The sequence below is a fragment of the Odocoileus virginianus genome, chromosome 10 (assembly GCF_023699985.2).
Source record: "Odocoileus virginianus isolate 20LAN1187 ecotype Illinois chromosome 10, Ovbor_1.2, whole genome shotgun sequence".
Classification (NCBI taxonomy): Eukaryota; Metazoa; Chordata; class Mammalia; order Artiodactyla; family Cervidae; genus Odocoileus; species Odocoileus virginianus.
The window spans coordinates 60,172,113-60,182,283 of record NC_069683.1 but is presented as its reverse complement, the minus strand read 5'-3'; the positions used below and the strand labels follow the sequence as shown (position 1 = coordinate 60,182,283).

General features: G+C 41.0%; 1 protein-coding gene and 1 long non-coding RNA gene across 2 annotated transcripts in view; one reads left to right on the top strand and one right to left on the bottom strand.

The window, feature by feature from the left end:
- LOC139037200 (uncharacterized) overlaps positions 1–10,148 on the bottom strand; it is an 18,304-nt gene extending 8,156 nt beyond the window's left edge. The window contains exon 1 of the long non-coding RNA XR_011490059.1: positions 8,585–10,148. This is a non-coding gene — a long non-coding RNA (uncharacterized lncRNA). The remainder of the gene's footprint in view (positions 1–8,584) is intronic.
- Positions 8,622–10,171, top strand: part of SESN3 (sestrin 3) — a 76,877-nt gene continuing 75,327 nt past the window's right edge. The window contains exon 1 of the mRNA XM_070473655.1: positions 8,622–8,721. The gene's annotated coding sequence lies outside the window, so the exon portion shown is untranslated. The remainder of the gene's footprint in view (positions 8,722–10,171) is intronic.

Sequence of the window (10,171 nt, the reverse complement as noted above, 5' to 3'; positions counted from 1 at the left end):
TTTGGTAACCTATCACAGAGAATCATTTCAAAGAATAATTACAATATTCTGATTGTACAATGCAAAGACAGGATTGCATACTACTATCTATAAATACTGGCGTTAAGCAAAGCTGGGTTCATATCTCAAATGTCTAGTAATAACTCTGACCAAACTTTTAATCCCTATAAATTGTTTGTAAAAATGAAGATATTAATAGCCATTCATAGGCATTTTGTAAATATTAGGTAAGATAATATATAAGGGATATTGTGAAATGACTGGTACACAGTAAGCACTCAGTAAATGGTAGTAGTTGCTTCTATTACTATATCTATTATGATTATAGTATCATTACAGTGGGTGTTGTGGGGACTAGAGAATATAGATTAGAGATAGGAGGATTACTTTCAAATATTCGAGAGTCTTAAGAGAGATAAAATAGATATACTTCTTCAACTTGCACATACATGGATGGAACTCAGCATGGTGGTGGGCTAAGTGAGAAATATCAAGCGTGAAATGTTGTTAAATGATATTCTTTAATTAAGAAAAACAAGTTAAACAAGGATGCTGCTGCTGCTGCTAAGTCGCTTCAGTCGTGTCCGACTCTGTGCGACCCCATAGACGGCAGCCCACCAGGCTCCCCCGTCCCTGGGATTCTCCAGGCTAGAACACTGGAGTGGGTTGCCATTTCCTTCTCCAATGCATGAAAGTGAAAAGTGAAAGTGAAGTCGCTCAGTTCACAACCAACTCTTCACGACCCCACAGACTACAGCCTACCAGGCTCCTCCGTCCATGGAATTTTCCAGGAGAGTACTGGAGTGGGGTGCCATTCCCTTCTCCAGGGGATCTTCCTGACCCAGGGATCAAACCTGGGTGTCCCACCAGGGTCTCCTGCATGCAGGCAGATTCTTTACCATCTGAGCCACCAAGGGAGCCCTAAGTTTACTGTAAAGTAAAAACTCAGGATTAATAGGAGTTTTATAATTGTAAGAGGAACTATATTAAAAGAGGAACTGAAACATCAAGATGAGAGCTGCAGATGGAACGGAGCCACTGGCTGGCATACAGGGTGGTCACTGTCACAAACCGGACAGTCCACCACTTGGGTTTGCATTTTACTTCCTCAGGGAAGCCTGGGTTACGTTAGATTCCCCTGCTGTATGTTTCCTTCCTGGGTTATCCCTACTATAATAATCATTGCAGGGACTTCCCAGGTGGTGCAGTGGTTAAGAACCCAAGCTTCCACTTCAGAGGGCACCTGTTTGACCCCTGGTTGGGGAATTAAGGTCCAACATGCCACACAGTGTGGCCAAAAATAAAAATACTCATTAGATATTGGCGTTACTTGTTTGAAGTCCATCTTCTCTGGCAGATTATCTGTTCTGTAAGACCCCGACTCGCCATGTTCCCTAACTTAGCCAAGAACCTGGTACTTGTACTCCACAGACACACGTTGAACAAATGAACGTGTGAACTCAGGAGTGAATTTCCAACACTACCACTAAGAGGCAGGCAGTTACTCAAAGGAGCTTGCTGAACTCTTTGCTAATAATTCTCTTACCCTCTGTTCTCCATTTTCTATTTATCTTCTACACCAGTGCAGAGATTATACCTTAGTCTCTCTATTAAATTGTAAACTTATCTTTTGTTATTTTTTTAATCACCAGGACTTACTACTTGCTGAGTATCCAATAAATAAATAAATGAGTGAATAAAAGAATATCTGGACAGCATGTATCTCGAAGCATACTCTTCCAAAATGCTTCTAGCTTTCCAAAATCTTATGAGACTCTATTGTGATTCCAAGCTGGCAGATCAGGTAAGAATGCTGACATTTTATCTTTGAAATTGCTGTTTGTTGTTACCATTTATATAATTATTGAAAGTTGCTTCTTGCTACCAAGGCAAATTTTACCTTTGCATGAAAATCATTTTACAACTTTAAGACAACTTAGGAACTTTTGTTGGTAAAAATATATCTACTTTCTAGTTAACAAACTCTAATACATCCAATTATTTCATCCAACAAGCTTTTTCAAGCACTTCCTCTTAGGTTCCCAGTACTTGACATACTCAGATGAAGACACTTGAATACTCATACTCATCCTTGAAGACGCTCAAAATCTGTATGTAACTGTCACTTTCAGAAGGGATAAAAATTGAAGTGTAGGCTATTCCGTTCTAAGGGTCCCTTCAACTATGTGTTGATTTCCTGCAAATTCTTCACAACAGAAATAAATACCATTTATATGTTATCTAAGACACTTGAGTCTAAAAATAACTCCTCTATACACCGATTAACAGGATCCTATTTCCAAACTCCCTTACTGTAATGTGGATTTTTGTTTTATTCACCTACTTTCCTTTTTAACACCCAGACAACTAGTGTATTCCACAATGATCTTTCTTTACATAAAATTATTTCTCTGTCTTAGTTTCTTCACATCTATAAGAAAGATATTAAGAACTAGGCAGAGTATGAATAGATTAACAAAAAAAGGAATAGGCTCACAGAAGAAATAAGAGAACAAGGAAAACCCAGGCAACTTTGGGGATTTTTTGAGACTACAGCTGCTTTTACTTTCTCCCTGCCTACTTGCAGATATTCTCCTGCTTCTCCTGTCCTAGTAATCCTGCTTGCACTAGATTCTCATGGAAATTGTAAGACAAAACAAATTCACAGAATTTTAGAGCTTGAATAGGTCTTTGTGATTCTCAGATACGAATTAACCACAAATTTAATGACATTTAAACCTTAGTATCCATCACTAGCCCTGGCCCCTTCCAAGGCTCTTTGGAGAGGCCAGAGAAATGTGTTCACATAGTCATATTCTTAATTAAATTTTAAAAACAAGCTATTAACCATTATTGGTAAGAACCACAAACTCTTTGCACTCAAGTTACCTCTTTCAAACCCTCCCTCATGCTGGAGAAATTGGGAAGCCATGGGTATTTTTGTTATTCTAGCTAAGGGGAAGTTGAGATGGAGATACCTTCAGCTTGTGTTTGGTGGGTTATATATATAGAGAGAGATAATAGTCATTTCATGTATGGTTGTTGGTTTTGAGTTGTCCCAATGTAAGAATGGATTCTAGGAATATTTCTACTGCCACCAGGCCAATTCACATGCATCATGTCACAAACATGTAGGCTGAAAAATGTTTATGATGCATCAGTGTCCTAGGGCACTAGAATAGAGAAAAAAATGAATCATCCTTCTATTTTCTCCATAGAAGATACTATTGCAAAAATTATTCTCACAAGAAAAGGACATCAAAATATACAGCTGAAAATATGTAGGGGAAAAAAGTAATATAGGGTTGTGTCAGGTAGTTGATTGATAAAATTTTTTTATTTATTTGGATTTTGTGATGTTTATGTATTTTCAGCTTTTTAAAGTTTACTGATTCCATTTATTGATTTTAAAGAAGTACTTATTTTAAATAAGTATTCACTTTCATAATAATTTTGTATACATAGTTTCATATTTTTTTCTTAAGGAAGGTCTCCATATTACATAAGCTTCAATTTTCCTACAATCTGGATTGGCCCTGACCCCACTTAATGAGCCTGCCACATTTAACAGATAAAGAAGCTGAGGCCCCAAATCACTTAGTTTACAGCACTATTGAACTAAACCTTAGGTCTTCTGACTTTCTGTCCATTGCTACTTCTACAACACTATGTTACCTTACTTTTGAGAAGTACTTTGAAAATCAAATCTTCACAGAAAAAAAAGAAGAAAGTAAAAAAGATCTCCTGACCACAGGATACAATAAGAGTAAATACTCATATAGCATTTCTTATGTGCTAGACATTGTCTTACAGTGCTGCACATATAACTCATTTAATCCTCAAAACAGCTGTCTATAACTAAGCCAATATTAATAGCTTCTTTTTAGATGACAAAGATTGAGACAAAGAAAAGTTAAGTATCTAGACCAATGTCAGAGCATAACATCCTTTGTGTTGTGGCAGCCAGTGGCAAACCTTTTTTGAGGGCTTGCAAGGTTATAGTCACTTCCTGAACACTACAGTGCATTGTCTCATTCAATCTTACAATCACCCCTTGAGAAAGTACCATTATTACTCAGTCTCACAGATGAGGAAACTGAAGCCTAGAGACAGTAAGTGACTTGCCCAAGGTCGTGTATCTAGTAAGAGGCCAAGTCAGCGCTCAAATCCATATCTGACTCCAGAGCCCAGGCTCTTAGTCCCCATACAATAATGCTTATCAAAGAAAACATTCTTGTGGTCCTTCTGCTATTGCCACGTTCGCTTTGGTCCCTTTCTACTAAAGCTACAATTTGAATGGGAATTTAGACAGAGGTAGAATAAGGAGTGAGGTTATCAGTGTAAAGGACATAATAGTCCCTTCTTAGACAACTGTCCTTCCCCTAGTGTGTATACACACACACATGCACACGTATGTGTCAGAGTATCAGAGTATTCTTTTTTTAATTTATTTTTAATTGATGTATAATCGATATATATATTATGATATTCTTTTTTTGACTTTGCATATTTGATATTATTATTTTCACTAAAAGTATTCCCACAAATATCCAATTATAGAATTTTGACTTAACAGATTGTTATACATACAAATGTTAAAATATTATACAACCATTATTCTGTTTTTTAAAAAAAAATCCACTATATTGAGACATAACTTACACACAGTTAACTGCATAATAAAACTGTACAGTTTATTGCATTTTGACAGTTATGTACACTCGTGAAAGTGTTAGCACAATCAAGATACATACCATTTCCACCACTAACAAAGGATTCCTCAGGCCACTTTGCAATCCATCCCTTATTTACTATCACCCGGGCAACTGCATATCATGATATTCTTTACATTGGATCCTTTTCCTCAACTTTTGCTATAGCCAAGAGATGACAAGTTTCTTTTTAACTCATATTCTATGATAAAGTTAAGAGGATCAGTCAGCAGATCAGTAATTTGAGTGCCGGAGAAAGTTTAGAGATGGCAAATCCTTACAAGTTCAAGAAGATAATGTACATAAAGTGGCGAAATGGAACCCCGAAGAGCGACAGAGACGTTGGTAAACTAGAAAATGCATGTCCAAATGCAGATAACAGGTACTGGGCTCCAGCAGATGGTGCCCATATACCAGTATACATCCAGTGTAACCAGATCTAACCATTTTTCAAGAGACACCAGAAATCTAGACTTGCTGGCGGGTGGGGGTGGGGGTGGGGGTGGCGGCAAAAATCTCCTCCAACAAGTATTTTTAAGTAATTCAGTGTTAAAAATGACTGTGCTGGCTAACATTTACAGGCCAAACAATAACAAGCCCACATCTGTAGGCCTCTCCTTTGCAGTCTGCTTTCTACAGAGTTTAATGCAGGAAACTCTGGAAGGGGAAGTTAGAAGAGAAAGCTGGCAGAAATCTAGATCTTGATGGAATATTTTTTCTTTGGAAAATGAGCTTCGGTGAGAATAATTTTCCTGGTGGAGGTGGCCGATGGAGAGGGTGGAAAGGGAAGGGGCACTCAAGCAGTGCAGCTTTTGGCTCGCATCTTTTTAATTCCTCTTTTGGAGTAGTACTGGTCTTGGGCCCTAGGAAAAATTAGCAGGAATCTAATTAACAGCTCAAAGGGAGCAATCAATTTACAATTGTGTGAATTCCTTTGTGCACAAAACAAATTACAGTATTTGCAAATTTGTAAATAATGCAGTACTTGCCCTGCAATCCAAGGCTTTGGGTGCCCCCCGGGGAAAGACAAAGAAGTCTGAGAAGGCAAAATATTGAAAATGACCTATTGTCTCCAGAACTGGAATTTTTAAAATATCTTCAGTAATTTATTTTTTCAATTGAATCCTTATTTAGGAACTATAAAGGGGCCCAGTTCTTAGGTCAGTAGAATGAGACTATCTAGAGAAGTAAACAATTTCAAGTCCAAAAGTCACAGCATGTTATTAACACAGTATCTTCTTTCAAAAGTGCTGAACAGAAAAATGTGCCCAACCCTCTCTCCTTATACTCTTGGTTTGTGGTAAGAACTTTCTTTTTATAAGAGAGAGAGCAACCTCAGTTATGATCATGATGTTCAGTGTCAAGAAGGACTTGGTGACAGGTAAGGACATGAATCCAATCTCTGCTTTGCAGCAATAGTCGTTTTGAACCATTTAATTCACAGATATGTGTTGGGATCCTTTTGTAAGATCCTGTAGCTATTATTAGAGATTAAAAAGAGATGCCCTAGACTTACAGTATATTGAGAAAAGTCAGAGTGAAAACTCCTTATTTTCTCCAAGATTTTTAAAGCATTTCTCTTAAAATGGGTTGAGCTAGGAGCTGGGAGTGAATAAGTGAATGCAGTCCATTCCCTGCCCTTCAGGGGTTCACAGTCTAATGAGAAAATAGAATCTGAACCAGTCATTTCAGTATTGAGTTTGATGCTAAGGAAGAAGTATAGGAAAGGATGCTTTGACAAATGCTTAATCTACCAAGAGATCTCTCCCCTCTGTGCTTATTCATTGAGTGTGTGTGTGTGTGCCCGCGTGCGCACAGGCGCGCGCTCAGTTGTGTCCAACTCTTCAGGACCCATGGACTACAGACCACCAGGCTCTTCTATCTATGGGATTTCCCAGGCAAGAACACTGGAGAGTGGGTTGCCATTTGCTGCTCTAGGGGATCTTCCTGACCCAGAGATTGAACCTATGTCTCCCCCATTGGCAGACAGGTTCTTTACCACTGAGCCACCTGGGAAGCCTTCTTATGGTGAGTTGAGTGCAAATTGGTTAAATCTTTCCACAAAACCTTTTAGTAAATTATATATCAAGAGTCTTAAAACATATTCACATCCTTCTGGTTAGAAATTTCATATCTAGGAATCAAAGATGCTGCCAGAAACTTACATATAAGGAAGCTTATCCGAGTATTATTTATAATCACGAGAAACTGGAAATAATCTACATGTTCCATAATGGAGTAATGGTTAAATAATTTACGGTACATCCAAGCCATGTGATTTTATGTACGACTAGGAAAAAAAAAAGGTCACACTTGAAAAAATAGCTCAAAACAAGCAAAAATTATTTTTAAATGGTGTAAAATGTTTAACGAAGTATCATTCTCAATTTGTAATTAAAAACTTAAAAAGGAGTGCTCAACATTGGTTGTTAATTTTCACCGCTGTCTTACTTTCCTAAAGTTCTTTCTTGTTTTAGACAACCAGACAACGAAAGGGGTGGAGTTTTTCCTTGCTCTGTAGGAAGTTCAAAGAATGGGCTTTTGTTTCCTTCTTTCTAACTAACAATGTGGTCCAGGATTTGCAAGTCACTTGTTTTCTAAGTCACAGTCTCCTAGAATCTAGGCTGGCTGGGAAAGAAAGAGAGGCCAGGTGAGGGATGGAAAAGAAAAGAAGAGTCCAGAAGCTGAGCATTACCAGGAGAGCGGAGATGGATGATGGAATTGAGGGTGTGAGAAACCAGAGGAAAGAAAGGCCACTGTGTATTGAGAATGAGTTACTGGATTGGAAATTTCAGAGGTGGGACACAAACATATATTGTGGTTTAACAGAAGAAATATTACATATATATCATGATTCAATAAGAGAAATGTTACATGGCTGACTGCCAAATAAATGACAGTGTAGACAATTTTATAAAACTTTGGAGGAGAGGGGCATCATTTGGTCACATACATGTACATGACCATGAATCAACGAAGAGATTCTTCTAAAACCTCCTTTTAGCAATCTTTGTTAGAAGGTATAATTGTATGGGGCTGACCTCTCTTGGCCTTCCTCTTTGAGTTATTGAAGAACTTAAGGGACTTCACTGTGAAAGAATTTTAGCTATTAAATAAAAGGAAAGGATATAAAAAGTATATGATAGAAAATAATTTGAAGCTAAAATATTGTTTGAGAAAATTCAATCTCTGCACAAAAATTCATTTCATCCTTTAATTTCAACTTGCCTTTAAAATGTATTCACATAAAATCTGCTTTCCAAGCCAGGAATATAACTCAAGAAATGTACCACTAAATGGGGACACATATGTGTTTCAGTTCTGAGGACAACTGTGCCTTCCTAACTTTCTCCCTGAATTTCTTGGTTCTCTGCATTGAAGTGTGTGGAAGTCATTTCTCCCTCTGCTGAATCTTCTAGTTTCTTCTAACAATGTTATACACCTTCCTCACGCCATTGCTCTGCTAGGCTGTATAAATCCACACAACACCAAGAGAACTTTAGCTCTCACTAGTTAAATGGATCAACACATTTACCCCACCACATCACTTAGACCCTTTGGGGGTTTTCCAGTCTATTTTAATCTATTTAAACCTGACACTGGCAGATTTCCATTTTCTTTGTTCCTTGTGTAGACTTGGTTTATGCCCGTTGGTCTCTAAAAGGGACAGAGAGGGGGCAGCTGTCGAAAAATGAGGAGATTGGCAGTTTTAACCACATAATTTGGTCTAATAGCTTTGATATGCTAAACTTACTAGCTCCTCCAAGTGTACCTTTCTGATTTTGCATCACAACACCACACTGAATCCCTAAGGAAACCAGGATAGTTTTTTAAATTAAAAAAGAAAGGAAAGAAAAGAGAGAAATGCAAACCAGTGAAATCGTTCATGTAAATCATCTCCACAGATTCATTCAGCCAACTGCAGGCCTTCACAGATCCTCGTACGCTAGCGACCTTTAAGAAAAGCAGAAGCCGAGAATACCGATCGCGTTCTCCAGCGCGAAAACAGGTGATGTCATAACGCACAGTCTGTGTGGTTTCAGCCAGGGCCGGGTGGGGAGCTGGGGTTCCAGTGTGCACGGAACCCGGCTCCAGTGGGCAGAGCAAGAAATCTCCGGGGCCCGGAGGACGCCGGGGAGCGCCCGGCACCAACCAGGCTCTCGCTCGGCACCTGCCTTTGTTCTCACGGGGGAGGAGGTTTCGGGGTGTCTCGCGTCGGAACCCGCCTTCAACCAGCATGAGCGCTGCTAGCCCCTCCGGAGACCGTACTCTCCCACTTGCCTGTCCGCCCCACACCCTGCCAGCCTGAGCTTCCCCCAGTTACATCTGCTTTCTGTCCCCAGAGCGTGAACATCAAAATCCCGAATTCAATTGTAGCTTTGCAAGAGGCAGGTCTAGCCCAACAGCTTTAAATGACAATTTGTTCTCTGAAGCTTCGTTCCCAGTCATGGCTCCGTGCTCTGCGTTTATCTAACCAGCTGCCCCAGAAGGACTTTGGGGTGGAACACAAACCTGTGTCTTTGGCCTTTGCGAGCTGAACAAATAAAAGAATTTTCGTTGCTGAGAGACTACGACGAGAAGGGGCTTTAGATGGAGGAGGAAACCGCTAACCCACAGGTTTTGAGTCTTTTGTTTCCCTCTAACCGACTAATGGTGTAAATGTAGTTAAACATCTATCCCCCACCCGCTGCCGAAGCTTTAGGTCTTCTGCAAAACAAGGATAAGCGATGCATAAAGTTCTTTGAGATCCTTGGCTGCCAACTGCTTACAGGACTGCAGTCTTCTTTCCAGCTAAGATTCTCGCTAAGAGAAAGCCTAACCACTATCCTGGTGGATCGGAATGAACCTTTTAGCTCCCCCCCATCCCCACCGTCTTTCTCAAGAAATCAAGAAACATTTAGTCGAGTCTTAGACCCTCCAGCGAGCTCTAGCTCCCAGCTATTTATCTCATTCCCTCCCCGTTTACGCACGGACCTAGCGCAGGGGCTGTGGCTGGCCTTAGGGGAGGGGCCGGGTTTCACGGGGTTATTTGCATATGACACACCCCTTTCCTCCTATTGGCGTAGCAGCACAAACTCGGTTCCCTCCCACCCGGTTACCGAACTAACCCGCCGTCTCCCTGCAGGTCGGAACCTCGGAGACAAACTTAACTTGCCCGGAGATTCGAGGCGTCCTCGGCGTCTGTGATTGGCCGGCGCCGCGCCTCAGCCGGCTTCAGCCACTCATTGGCTGCGGTCTGGCGCCGGGAGGCGTGGCCAGGGCGGCCCGATAGGCGGGAGGGGGCGGTGCCAGGGCGCGGAGGTGGTGAAGGCGCTGAGGCGGCGGGGGCGGGGCCGCGCGGAGGCGCTGAGGCGCTGCGGCTGCGGCGGCGGCGGCGGCGGCGGCGGCTGCTGGTCCTGGCCGGGCGGGGGCGGGGGTCTGCGGGATGGGGGCGGGCGGGACGACGCGCCGCTGAGGAG